We start from the raw sequence: 14,929 nt of genomic DNA, 5'->3' as shown, positions 1-14,929 counted from the left end.
ATCCGGGTTTCAATCCGGATCTAACCAAGATCCACACATTCATCTGATAGCGCCATCTCTTAAATCTCTTCTCATCAAGAGTACCTGACTGTCCCCACCCCTGACCTTTATATGCAGTGACCCCCTGAGGAAGCCGAGGAAGCCATCATGGGGGATGCCCTTTCTGTCTGTTGCTTCCTTATAAGGTCTTTCATTGTTCCTCTCTCTCCATATTTCCTATAAACTGAAAGTTACCTCAAAAGGCTTGATCATATTCAAGTCCACCATTTGGGGGCAGGAATACTTTTGAGATGGTTTTGGTACTTATATTGCCTCACATTAGGGGGTACACAGTTATTTCATCCTAGTGATGCAAAATTTACTTAGAAAATTCAGTTGGTGATAATCTGATCTCTCCATCTGAAATTCCCCATCAATCTTTCATTTAGCGATATCATACATTGATGATCTTTGCCTAAATCAATATTTTCATTAAGAATTGCAAAATGGGGATTTTTTTCAAAATTTCACCATTCCTTCCACATTAATTTGCTGCCATTCTTCTGTAAAGAAGTCCCCTCGGCCAGGCTCGGTGGCCCACTCCTATAATCCCAGCACTTTAGGAGGCTGAGGCGGGCAGATCACGAGGTCAGGAGATCGAGACCATCCTGGCTAACGCGGTGAAACCACATCCCTACTAAAAATACAAAAAATTAGCCGGGTGTGGTGGTGGGTGCCTGTAGTCCCAGCTACTCAGGAGGCTGAGGCAGGAGAATGGCGTGAACCCAGGAGATGGAGCTTGCAGTGAGCTGAGATCATGCCACTACACTCCAGCCTGGGGGACAGAGTGAGACACCATCTCAAAAAAAATAATAAAAATAAAAAAAGAAGTCCCCTCATTCATTGGTCGGGCACAGAGGCTCAAGCCTGCAATCCCAACTTTTTGAGAGGCTGAGGTGAACAGATCATTCAGCCCAAGAATTCTCAACCAGCCTTGGCAACATGGCGAAACCCCATATCTACCAAAAAAAAAAAAAAATTAGCCAGGCATGGTAGCAAGTGCCCGTAGTCCCAGCTACATGGGAGGATCAGTTGAGCCCAGGAGGTTGAGCCTGAAGTGAGCTGTGATCACACCACTACTGTACTCCAGCCTGGGTGACAGAGCGAGAACCTGTCACAAAGAAAAAAAAAAAAAAAAGAATTCCTGTCCTGCCACCCCAACCATCAACTAGGGTTCTAAATACCCTAAGAAGCAGTTTTTACAGGAAAGGCAGGATAAATGCTTAATTCTTTACCTTTTCAATTGCCACTATTCAGAGACAGAGTAGGTGCCTTGGTTCTACTGCTGGTGGTGATCAACGAGGTGTTCTCTTCTGTCTTGTTTGGGGATCTCTTGTGGATAGCATGAGTATCTTAGTTTGTTATTGCAGCCATAATAAATTACCACAAACTTGGTGGCTTAAATCAAGCAGAAATTGACTCTCTTACAGATCTGCAGGTCAGAGGTCTGAAATGGGCCTCCCTGGGCTGAGGTCGGTCAGAGTGTCAGTAGGACTGCGGTCTCACATGGAGGCTGTAAGGGACAGGCCATTTCCTTGCCTTTTCCAGATTCAACAGGCTGCCCACATTCCTCGGTCCATGGCCCCTTCCTCCTTCCTCAAAAGGCCAGCAGTGGTTGGTTGACTCATTCTCATGTTGCATCGCTCTGACACCAACTCTCCGCCTCCCTCGCGGTAACACTAGGGCCCACCTAGATAATCCAGGATAATCTCTTTATCTTAAACTCAGCACCTTAGCTGCTGTGATGCCACCTACACCCCTAATGCCCCCTTGTCATATAACATAACATGTTCATAGGTTCTGGGGATTAAGATGTGGATATTTCAGGGGGGCATTATTCTGCCCACCACGGGGGTTTGTATCAGTCATATTCTTTTGATGTTCAGGGTGTCTCACTTTTAGCCAGTGGGAACCCCTTCTTCTGGCCTCAGAGTTTGTTAGGGAAGGTGCCCACCACATTTCTTGGATGGCTCCTTTTTTTTTCTGATACAACAGATAACAGAGGGTCCAGGCTCATCTCGCCCACACCTGGAGTCAGGCGCAGGTGTATGAGGTGCCTATGTGATGGAAATGCAATTGTTTCTTCGATTTTTTTAAAGACTGGGGATGATAAGCACACATATTTGGGAAAAAAAAATCATGAATTTCAAATAACCTTCCAATTCAAATTTGATCTTACAGAATTTTTATTTAATTCTTATCTTGTACTCATGTATCTCTTCATTTACACTCAAATTCTTGGTTCTAACCAAAAATGACATTATTCTTTTTTGTTTTACCCAAATATATATATGAAATAATTGTTTATATGAAATAATTTCAAACTAAAAATAATATTACTCTTAACAGTAAAGCTTCTGAATAAAATTAGAATTTCTTTGCAGCTCTACGTAGAGTAGACTATGCCCATATCTCACTTATTTCTAGGTGTCTATCTTAGAGAAAGGCTCACACATAGACCCAAAGGCACCTATGTAAGAACATTCACTGCAATTGCTCTTGGGCTTATGAGCACAGGGTCAAGTAGATCAGAGTTCTGACATCTCATGCAGCAATTCCAAACACTGAACAGATCTATATACTGCTGACGAGGAAAAGCTCCACGCGCATTACTAGGTGAAAAAGGCAAAAGCCATAAGTGGATTTACTAATGTGGTCCTGACAAATACAACTCTGTCCCAAGCTGAGCTCAACAACCTTTCTGGGTAGGGGTTAGATATGCAACCCGCTCCATTAATTTTCCATCACAATTTAGAATGAACTGCTAATGAGTGCCAAGTTTAACATTAAAAATCCTTTACGGACCAGGCAAGGTGGCTCACGCCTGTAATTCCAACACTTTGGGAGGCTGAGGCAGTTGAATCACTTGAGGCCAGGAGTTCGAGACCAGCCTGGGCAATGTGGCAAAACCCTGTCTCTACAAAAAGTAGAAAAATATTAGCCAGACGTGGTGGTGCACATCTGTAGTCCCAGCTACTCAGGAGGCTGAGGCAGGAGAATCAGTTGAACCTGGGAGGTGGAGGTTACAGTGAGCCGAGATCACACCGCTGCACTCCAGCCTGGGCAAGAGAGCGAGACTGTCTCAAAAATATATATATATATCCTTTATTGTATCTAGAGTAACTGACAAACGTGTTCAAGTCAAGGATACTCATTTACCAACTGGCAGGCATGGAGATGAATTTTAATTAAGAATGCACCTAAAATCACAAAAAGATGTTTGGGGTAAGAAAACATTAAGAACTCATGACATGTAGCTTTTCTCAAGTTATAACATTGCCATCATTATTAATAACAATCTTATTAGTTAACATGGAATCTATGACATCTTTTCTTCTAGGAAATTATTAATGTATTTATTATTAAGTTAACATGGCCAGTGAAATTATGTTACTGGAGCACTTCCTCAGACCCCTGCAGTGAATAATCTTTACTGAATGAATACAATGCATTTTCAAATTGTGTTACTAACGTCTGAAATTGACAGTGCTCCTCTACTCAAATCCATGAGCCCCCTCCTCATAAAATAAGATTCACCAGGAAAAAGACAGTCTGAAGGTTTTTCTGAAAATACGCTGAATTTGGAATCAGAAAACCTGGGTTTGAAGCTCAGCTGCACCATTTGTTATCAACGCGACCTTGAGCAATTAGCTTCTCCCTGAACCTGAATTTCCGTCTTCTAAAATAAGATGATGAGTATTACAGAGCCATTTCCAAGAATCTCTAAATAAAGAAAAAAGCTTGCTCTCTGAGAATAAAAACTTTAAATCAATACATAACACAAACGGCCAAGAAATGGCAAAGGTTTCTGGTCTAGGCAGCTTTGGCAGTGGTTTCATGAACTACAGTCTCAAATCCAGTGGACGTGTGCCCACCAATTACAACGGGAAACATGAAAATAAGGAAAGATGACTTGTCCCAAAGCCACTGTAGTCAGGGATTTCAGGTACTGGACATCCAGCGTAAGCCTCTCCTAGGAGGGGTGACTTGGTCCCAAGTAACCATCTGACTCATCCGACTGTGGGTCTGTGCTCGCTACACCACCTTCTGATGGTCGTTTTGCTTCCCACAAGGGGGACCCACAAGAGAGAGAGCTCCAGCCACACAGACGCTGGGCACGTAGGCTCCTGTGGGAGCCAGTGTTTAATGCAATGAAGCAAACTGGACATTCTAGTTATAGTGTAGCTTTTCAGATAAATCTGTGTAAGTGAATTAGCGCACTTTTGGGAGGGGGAGGCTCTCACTTAGTGGGATTCTCAAAAGCGTCTTTCATCTTAAAATAAGAACCAGAGGCCTATAGGAAGAGAATAATTTAGTCAGGCAGACTTGGCTGATTATGTGAGTTTCACAATAAGAGACAGATGCTTAGTACAGTGACATAATAAAATCTAGTTTCTGAGTCTGGAAGGCTGAAAGCCACTCCCTGCCCCACAGTCAAGACACTAGTATCTAAGGAGAAAACCAGCTGCCCTCAAATAGATAAAATATACCTCTCAATGTCTCCACATGGATGTATCTGGAGTAATTATTTTCTTTTTAAAATTTCTACCTGCTACCAAGCATAATTGTAAAAACTAAAAAGAGTTAATATATATAAAACTATAAAACATCATCTACAAATCTTAGTGGGGTTTTCTTAAACTCTAAATAAATGACTATCTACCATGGGGTTTTCTTAAACTCTAAATAAATGACCATCCACTGCAATAAACGCGAAATAAATGACCATCTACTGTCACTGGGTTTAATGAGCTAACCTTTATAACTACAGATCTACAAGAGAAGTCCAGGAAATTGGCCTCTCACTAAGATCATTTCAATACTGACCCAATTCAAACCCTAGTTCTAGAGCATAAGTTTCCTGAAAGTAAGGGAAAGAGGGTTGTGAAAGGCTAGCACCACTGAACACTTCAAACTTGCCCTGCTGTTTCTATCTGCTCCGCCATCATCTATGCTACCCCAGCTAGTCATAACCATAGGCCATAACGCTTCACTTAGAACTCTCATCTCAAAAGAAGGAGTTTCCAAATAAGCTTTTCTTATAGAGTAGCCTGAATTTTTAAAATAATTTGAAACATCAATCCAGCATCAAGCAGGTCACCTTACTTAAAGGACAGAAATGTGGAGAGTCAAGCTAGTTTTCCATGTGGAATTTAATAAGCCAGTCAACTAAATGATGAAACTCTAATAAATCCCTGTCCACAAAACTCTCGGTTTTATTTATTGGAGGGATGAAGAGAAACAACAAAGTCACCAACATACGTGTCCTCTCATTCATTGCTTAGAAACTGCTATTGTGCAATTTTTCTCTTCTATATTATTGGGATGTTTTGCATAAAAAACAAGCTTTTCTCCACTGCCACTAGAAACAAAACAGAAAGAAGCAGGTCCAAAATGGAACAAAAAAGATAGCACAGAAATTTTGCACGCTATTCTAGACTTACTGGTGATGACGATATTTATTGCATGATTCTCTTCCCAGTTACTGTGTCATAATATAAAAAAAGACAAAGAAAATTCACTTGAAAAAGGTAGGACCAGGTTAAAGATGTGTATTAAAGTCCCTTGATCTTACTTAGCCATTAGGATTCATTCCATTTTAAATAGAGAATAGACCCCGCCACCACCACCAAATACCTCATATTTTTTTAAAAAGATGTTTCCAAAATACCATCACGGCCTTAGACATTCACAAAGGAAAACGAAAGTCTGCAATATTTAACAGCTGTGTAAATGCCATTCCATGCAACTTTTAGTTTTTGGTTTTATTTGTTTTTTTGTATTTTGAGACGAGACCTCACTCTGTCAGGCTGCAGTGCAGTGACATGATTTCAGCTCACTGCAACATCTGCCTCCTGTGCTCAAGAAACCCTCCCACCTCAGCTTCCTGAGTAGCTGGAGTTGGGACCATAGGTGCGCACCACTATGTCTGGCTAATTTTCTGTATTTTTGGTAGAGACAGGGTTTCACCATGTTGCCCAGGCTGGTCTTGAACTCCTGAGCTCAAGCAATCCTCCTGCTTTGTCCTCCCAAAGTGCTGGGATTACAGGCGTGAGCCACCACACCTGGCCTCATTTTTAATTTAAACTTTTATCAAAGGCAATAAAGATACAAAAAAATTACAAGAAATACACCTGAAAATATAACCAGACATATTAGTATCCAAACAAGATAATAAAGATCAATGGACCGACTTAATGACACAATGCACAAATACTAACAGCATATTATTCAAGAAAGTTTTATTGCTGACATTGAAGAAACTTGCTGTCTTCCCCAGCCAATGGGATTTTATGGGTTTTTGTTGGTGGTGGTGGTGTTGTTGTTGGTGTTGTTGTTTGGTTGGTTGGTTGGTTGGTTGGTTTTTTTGTTTCTTTGTTTGAGACAGAGTTTCGCTCTTGCCACACGGACTGGAGTGCAATAGCATGATCTCAGCTCACTGCAACCTCTGCCTCCTGGATTCAAACAATTCTCCTGCCTCAGCCTCCTGAGTAGCCGGGATTGTGGGTGCCTGCCACCATGCCCAGCTAATTTTTGTATTTTTAGTAGAGACGGGGTTTCACCATGTTTGTCAGGCTGATCTTGAACTCCTGACCTCAGGTGATTCACCTGCCTCAGCCTCCCAAAGTGCTGGGATTACAGTCATTTTATGTTTTTGACTATATGAGACATACCCCCTAATATCCTATGACCTTTTCTGCATATTTAAAGCTCACTTTCTTCCTGAAATATTTTAGTCCATAATTATCTAAGAATTATACAGTGCCTAGTACCTACTTAGCAGTCAGCAATGGCAGCTGTTGTCATAATACACATGTAACCCATACCTGGCTTCCAAACTCTGACTAATGAAAATATTCATCCCCTAAGCAAACTGGTGTAATGAATTTTGAATCATTCAAGGAACCAAATCCTAAAATGGAACTTCAGAGGGACTCAATCACACACTTGAAATAGAATTTATTACTAGCTTTGCCATTACTAAATTAATTATGATAATTTTACAGATCTCTTTTCGGTCTTCATAAATTTTGATATTCTTACTCAGCTCAGTAATGTTCAGACTAATGAGCATAGATTACACACAGCAGTGTGCATTATGAGGAATAAGTAAAGGAGCCGGGGACAGCTTCCTATAAAAGGCATCTTGAGCTAGAGGAGCTGCCTTCAAATATTTGATGATTTGTCACATTTGAGGAACTAAACTTGTTTCTCACAACCACAAAGGGATAATAAGAGACCAGTGCACAGAAGGTAATACAAGAGAGCTTTCTGGTACAACAGTTTCCAAAGATGCTCATCAAAGATGCCTGTGGCTAGATATTAGAGAGGGAAGTCACTCATCAAAAAGCATAACTAGATTGGATGTCCCCCAACATCTTTTCAAACATGAGATACTACAATCCTATGTTATTCATATACAATCTGTTAATGTCTAAGACTGTAATGAATCACCTTATGCACAATACAATGAAGCCAGCTGCTTTCAGATCACGATTTTTGGTTCATTTTTCTGAAACAAAAACCTCTAAAGAATGAGTCAACTCTGCTAATTGCCTGGTTACACCTATTTAAGTAGCACGCTTGCAACTCTTAGGCACTGATACCACCATCCCAGAGCCTACGGGATGGATAGATGGATAGATGAAAGACAGAAAGGAAAGAAGAAAGGGAGGAAAGCAAGCAAGCAAGAAAGTGTGAGTGCGATGAGATACCATCTCATGCCAGTTAGAAGGGCGATCATTAAAAAGGAAACAACAGGTGCTGGAGAGGATGTGGAGAAATAAGAACACTTTTACACTGTTGGTGGGACTGTAAACTAGTTCAACCATTGTGGAAGACAGTGTGGCGATTCCTCAAAGATCTAGAACTAGAAATACCATTTGACCCAGCCATCCCATTACTGGATATATATCCAAAGCATTATAAATCATGCTGCTATAAAGACACATGCACACGTATGTTTATTGCAGCACTATTCACAATAGCAAAGACTTGGAACCAACCCAAATGTCCATCAATGATAGACTGGATTAAGAAAATGTGGCATATATACACCATGGAATACTATGCAGCCATAAAAAAGGATGAGTTTATGTCCTTTGTAGGGACATAGATGAAGCTGGAAACCATCATTCTGAGCAAACTAACACAGGAACAGAAAACCAAACACCACATGTTCTCACTCATAGGTGGGAATTGAACAATGAGAGCACTTGGACACAGGGTGGGGAACATCATACACCAGGGCCTATCATGGGGCGGGGGGAGGGGGTAGGGATAGCATTAGGAGAAATATCTAATGTAAATGACAATTAATGGGTGCAGCACACCAACATGGCACATGTATACATACATACAACAAACCTGCATGTTGTGCACATGTACCCTAGAACTTAAAGTATAATTTTAAAAAAAAAAGTGTGAGTAAGGTATCATGTGTAGAAGGTTCTAGACACACAGTACCACAATAAGCAGCTAGAGGAGGAAAACTGAGAAATCTGGGCAATCAACCTACTTATGAGTCTAAGGCTCAACAATTGCTCTTCTCTGTTCCAGCCAATCATCCAGCTTTTCAGAAGTCCTGTCTCCCAAACCCACTCCCTCCTCCCTCAGAGCACATGGCACCACAGCACTTGCAAGACTGCCTTAATATTCGCTATTATGTTGTACTTTTTTAAAGGTGTACTTGTATCTTATACTACATATAATCTCAACAACAATAACCCTATAGTATAAGTGTTTTTAATCATTTCTTTTAATATTCCTTCTCATCTTTTTGTTTGAGTTATCCGTGTCTGAAATTCAATATGGGTAATTTTTAATGTTTCCTATTATTTACAAATGTATTGCACAGACAGAAAATGCTCACAAGGCAGATTTTTATTGGGACATTATACAATCAGAAAGAAATAGATAGTGTATTTTACTGATGGAGAAACTAAATACAGCAAATTTAAGTGACTTGCAGAGGTCCCATAGCAAGCTGCCAGTGGAATCAGATCCTTAACGTCTGGCTTCTGATTTAGAACCTTCTCTTCTACGACAGTTTGGTAGGTAGTAGGGATGGCACAGGAAAACGAGGGGCCCAGCAATGACAGTGGCTTTCTGGTGCACTAAGGATGGAGGTCTGGGCTGGCTATTTTCACATTAGCATCTTTTTCTGCTCCTGAAACTGCAGGAGAAGGAAATGGTGGCAAACAACAGTATAGGTCCAAGGCTGGATCAAGCTGACCTTTACCAACTACCTATCACAAAATATTTTACAAAATATGTTGCAAAAATATTTTCACTGCATTTGCCATGGGCTCTCTATATAGTGTCCTACATAGAAAGTATTCAAATATGTGTATGCTCCAGTGGAAGCAGAGGACCCAAAAGAAGGCTTCCAAAATTAGAAGAAACATTTACAGGATATGAAGAGCCACATTATTACTTATTCTGCATTTTAGGCCCATAGAGCAATCAAAAAGGGCCCAGGGGTTGTAACTTCTAATCAATGATAAAAATAGGAAGGGAAGATTAAAAAAGTAAGACACAGGAGAAGCAGAGGGGGGCCGGGATATCCAGTCTCATTTGCATGCGAATTACTTACCATACAAATGATTTTGCAATAATAGAGTAAAAGTCGCCAAATTAATCATTTCCATTTCCCCATTGCCAATGTCCAGAGAATAAGAAGAGACAATGATAGCCATGCAGACAGCCTACATTTTCACCTACAGTGGTCCGCAGATATGTGACTGCACTAACAAAGGAAGATTATGTGAATGAGAAAGTGATTTTTATTGCAAATAAAGCCAAAAATATTGTTTTTCCCTTTTACTCTTTTCCCAGAAATGAAAATTTCAGGGAGGGGACAGCTCAGGCTGCCCCTTTTTTAAATAAAAAGGAGACAGGGCAGCTCAGGTGGCCCCTTTTCTAAATAAAAAGACAGTAGAAGTCCTGTTTTGAGGCCTGGGGGGGTGAGATGGTGTATTACACAATTTCTCATTAACACCAGCAAGACTGCATGACTTGTGTTAAACAGAATAGGCATTTCACCTTCAAGCTCATGGGAAATAAGGAACAAGCTGCTTATTCACTTGCTCATAATCAGCATTTTCGCAGGTCCCAGAGGAATTCTCTGTCAGTCTCTGAGGACTCGTAGCTGATCGGGAGAGTACGAAAAAGGATTTTTTCCCCCAAATAAAAAAAGTATCGCAGTTTCATCCATTCCTTGCAAAATAAGACGCGAGGGAGTTTGGTATCCGTGTTTGGTGGGGCAGCCCAGCAAGACCCTGCCTGGGCGGGGAAAGACCCCGAGCTGGGCGAAACCTGGGCGTCCCTCCTGCCTCTCCCACTGTCAGGTGTCACCTGGGCTGAGCTCCTTACTTTCCCTGAGTGTCTGCTCCTTCCGTTAAACGGAGCTAATGCAACTCACCTGGTAGAACTACTGTGGGAACAAATGAACTAATTATGCCAACTGCCTGACGGAGGACGAGCTCTCAATTAAAGGTAGTTATTACATTATTACATCATGGACGTTAAACTTCTCTTTCCCTTGCCAGGGCTCCAGGGACCCTAGGGAGGCCAGGCGTCCTGCTAGCTATTTAATACTACTTTGCATTCCACTGCTTTGCTGGTCAGCCACTGACTGAAAAAGACCTGTGCTTCCCTTCCTCAAGCCTTGACACCTTCGTCGGATAGTTTCCATCCTTGTCCAAACAGATGTTTGGCAAAGTCCAGTGTACTGGGGAAAACACTGTAAGAGGCTGTCTCTAAGAACCCACTGCGTGTAAAAGCTGGGACTGCCTGTACCTCAGAGAGATCTATGAGGCTCTCGATTCGAAGCATTTCATGATGCTCAGCTTTGGCAGATTCTAGGTCCAAAACTGATTTCACCGGAACATCCATTTCTAAGAATTGACATCTACACACACTCCTTGCATCTTCAAGTCACTGGCACAAGTTAACTTGGACCAAGAATGAGATAATAACTGAAAGGTCAGAACAAATTACATTTTGAATTTGTACCTTAATGAAAAAGAAGCAAGAACACTACCGTTTCTTACACATAGAAACACTCCTATCAATAATAAGGAATACTTTCTTTCTAAAGGCTATTTGTGCTTTCAACATGGACTTTTCAGTTCAAAATTAGGCTATGAGCACAGGACAGTGAAGACACAGAAAACTCTGCAGCCTAAACGGAGAGGAGTGTTTCAAGTTATCCACCAATCACTTACTGATTGGAGTTAAACAATTACCGAATAAACTCCATGTCCACTAAAGAAGAAAACTGGGACATTTTTAAAGATCAATTACATGTGGTGGCTACACAAACAGAAAGATGCAAACTACCATATCACTATGGAGACTATGTTTAGACAGTTCTTCAAAGGTAATCACTAACAAATTATTGTAAAACACCAAACATCATGTGTTCTATGCATTATGCTATATTCTATATTCATTCTTTGTTATTATTCTATATTCTATGCATATAGAGTAATAAAAGTCATCCAAACGCTATTTATTTGTGGTTAAATAAAATCTTCAAGCAAATACACTTCAAAGCAAACATCCTTCTTGGCTCAAATCTTTGTATTTCACACTAGTCTATAAGCTCCATGAAGGAAGGGGCTGTGGCTGGGTTTGTCATAGTATCCCCATGCCTGGCTCATAAAAATGGCTCTGCAAATATGTACTGAATTAATGTCATAAACGGTATCATAAATGTCCTTTAAGGACTGTCAGTGTTCCTAGAAAATTATAAAGAATCTTTAAAATGTTGTTTCAGACCTTCCTATCATATTGTATGAATACTTTGAAAGGACAAGCTTTGCAATAGGTGATCCAACATTTGAAATGTCCAGTAAATAGAAATGAGACTCCAGGGGAAAGATGAAGTTCACATTACTCAACCGCCTTCAACTATATGTGATTTCAAGTCATCTGAATTTCATTCTGTTTTTTTTTTTAAAAAAGAGTAACAGAGTAATACAGCCTACAGTAAAAGTCGTCTGAATCACTCCAGGGCTTAAGATGATGACCCTTTGTGGGCCTTTGCTTATGAATTAGACCTTACTTAAATAAAAGTATTTCTTTTCCAACGTGATGTAAAACAACTGACCTGCACATCTAAATGCTCCTATTTTAACTGGGCCTGCAAGGGAGGCTGTGGGTCACAGTTTACAACTCCCAGTAGGCCCCATTATCAGCTACATTAGCTCAACAACATTTCAGTAAACTAAAGCAGCTATATCATTTGGACAAACAGTCAGCTTTTCCAGGATTTGCACTCATTGGTTGGTTAACTGAATAAAGTGTCAACATAACAAAATATTTGCCTCTTGCCATCTCAGGGAAGCAAAATCTCCCCTGGGCAGAATGTTCCATTTTCTGAGACTCTCCTGTAATAGGCAGGAAGCTGCAAACCCAGTGTTTCATTTAAATTAGCTAGATATTTTGTTCTGATGCTCTTCTGTTTTAAAACTGTGGGAAAGGCAAAGTAACTAAAATAAGGAAGCACAAAGAATAGTGACTGCAAATAATTAGCTGGAAATAAAAAAATCACTAGTGATAGACCAAAGGCAAATTAAAATGTATGCTTCTCATTCAGATACTAAAAATACAAATCTGAACATCTCAAGAATACCAAAAACTGGCGATCACATGGCTCGCTCTATAATGAAGCTGAAATAGAAACTTATCAGAAAACATTTGACCCGTATCCTTTTACCAACAGTGTGAAGTCATACCAGCTATTTAAGTCATTAGGCTGGGGCATTTTAACATGCAATTAACTTTTTTACAGGATCTAGAAATTCCCCAACCCCCAACCTCCAAATCAAATAGGTAGGCCACTAACTGCCATCCAGTGGTAGAGAGAATTTTGCAAGATATTATACCTGATAATCTCAATGTAACAGAATCCTAACACAGCACAAGGAGTGACTGTTACTATGTAAATAGCTACATTACAAAACTAAAGCCAAAGCCACTAAGATAAGTAGAAAACAAATTAGAATCTCAGGAGGAGGTTCCAATGGCCCAACTCGAGAGTCTATTTTAAAAAGAGCAAGAGAGTAACAATTACTGAAGGGCTGTTTCCTAAAATTACTCTCTGGTTGGTATTTCTCAATTTTCAAATGTCATGAGAAATAATGCTGGCTGTCACTTACTCTGCCTTAAAAGAAAGCATTACCAAAGAATACCACTGAAAAACAAAGGCATTCATACAAGGAAGTAAACACCCTAAGTGCATAAGTACGTTCTTAAGAGGGACACTAAAAAAGCAGAAGTCACATTAAGTTCCAAACACCAAGAAAAAAAAAAACTGAACAGAAGTTCCTAACTTTATTAATATTATATACTACCCCCCCCAAAAAAATAACTGCCCATGAGTTGAGATTTATCAATTTTGTATATAGAAACCCTACATATTTAGGACTCCCTGCCTTTGGGTGGTGGAGGGACACTAGGAAAGGCAAGAGAAAAGAGGAATTAAGCCTTTTTCTACCACATTAGAAATGTACAGTTTTTTTGGTGAAATTTAGGTTTGATATAGGAGTTCTTGTTCTCTAAGTAAGTTTCCCATTTGCCGGAAATTCTAAGCAGCATTGATTTTTTCAATTAGCTTCAGATACGCTACACTCTGGAATAGGGGTGTTAAACTCACGACATTGCAGAAAGGTTTGCACTTTTCCCTCATTTTCACTACTTGGCATTGTCTATCAAAGAGTAGCACATCCTGCAAAACCAACAAGAGGCATGGGCTAAGGAGGAAAAGCAAGCTCAAAATATCTAGCAAGCATGTCTTCATTTGCACAATTTAGCTTTTCACAACAAATAACAAGGGGACTGGTATTTTCTGTATCATAGGGCTTATGGATGACTTGTAAAAAAAATCAGATGATGATCACTTAGCATTAGGTAACATTTAAGCAATCTTGGGCGCCTAACGCTTGAAGGACTGATGATTTCAAATGGACAATAACTTTGGTTTAGATTCCAATATTTTACAGAATTGCATGGTTTCAAATTCACCATAAACAAGATGCCTCTTTTGAGCATCAATTCCAAGAGCTATTTAGCATCAAGGAATCACATTAGCTGTACAACTCATGATGGTGTTAATTAGGAAAGGAGCTAGAGAAAAAAAAAAATCCATCACTGAAGCCTTGATACGTTATTTAAAACTCACTATTAACCTGACGAACTATTTTTTCTGGGGAAGTGCTAATGATATGAACTAGCAAAAAATTTTACTAGTTCCTTAATAATAAATCATTTGAGAGAAAATTGCATCTTGGTATGGACCTCACCGAGCCCCTCGCCAATTCAATCGGGCCCTCCTCTGATAATTTAACAACAAATTCCTGTCTGGAATCACCCATTCAAGTGCCTTTTTAAGTGACTCCCGTTTCAATTTTTTAATAAAGTGCCACCAGTAGATCTACAAGTTGAGGAAAGCAGCTCAGGTGACACACTTGGCACCAAAAAGAATACTGAGTGGGTCAAAATCCTGCCCGGGGACAAAATAGAAGAGAAGCTGAAGAAGGTGACTAGACTTAATAGACTTCAAGAAGAGCAAGCACTGAAAACAGCAGTTTAACCACCTCGGACAACAAGCAACAAGCCTGCAGTCCCCAGGTAAGCGGCCCAGAGGGAGGTGAGAGGATGGAGTTGGAAAGGGGGACCGCTGAGCCCGGGAAGAAGGAGCGACCAGGATGGAGCGCAAAGCAGTGACAGGCAAGGAGCCAACGGGGACTACACCAATGCAACAGGAAGAACCACGGGGATGGGACAGGGCAGGACAGGACAGGGCTGGGGGGAGGGGGCGACAGGCATGGAGCTGGTCCAGCCAAGTCATAACCAGCCCCTGGCTGGGGCGCTCGCTGCGCGC

At 40.6% G+C, this 14,929-nt stretch overlaps 1 protein-coding gene across 6 annotated transcripts in view; it reads right to left on the bottom strand.

Moving 5' to 3' along the window:
* Positions 1–14,929, bottom strand: part of GRK3 (G protein-coupled receptor kinase 3) — a 273,006-nt gene that overhangs the window by 148,314 nt on the left and 109,763 nt on the right. The gene's annotated exons all lie outside the window — the stretch shown is intronic.

Source organism: Pan paniscus, chromosome 23, assembly GCF_029289425.2.
Source record: "Pan paniscus chromosome 23, NHGRI_mPanPan1-v2.0_pri, whole genome shotgun sequence".
Classification (NCBI taxonomy): Eukaryota; Metazoa; Chordata; class Mammalia; order Primates; family Hominidae; genus Pan; species Pan paniscus.
The sequence above is the reverse complement of the archived record's forward strand: the minus strand, read 5'-3'. Positions and strand labels throughout refer to the sequence as shown.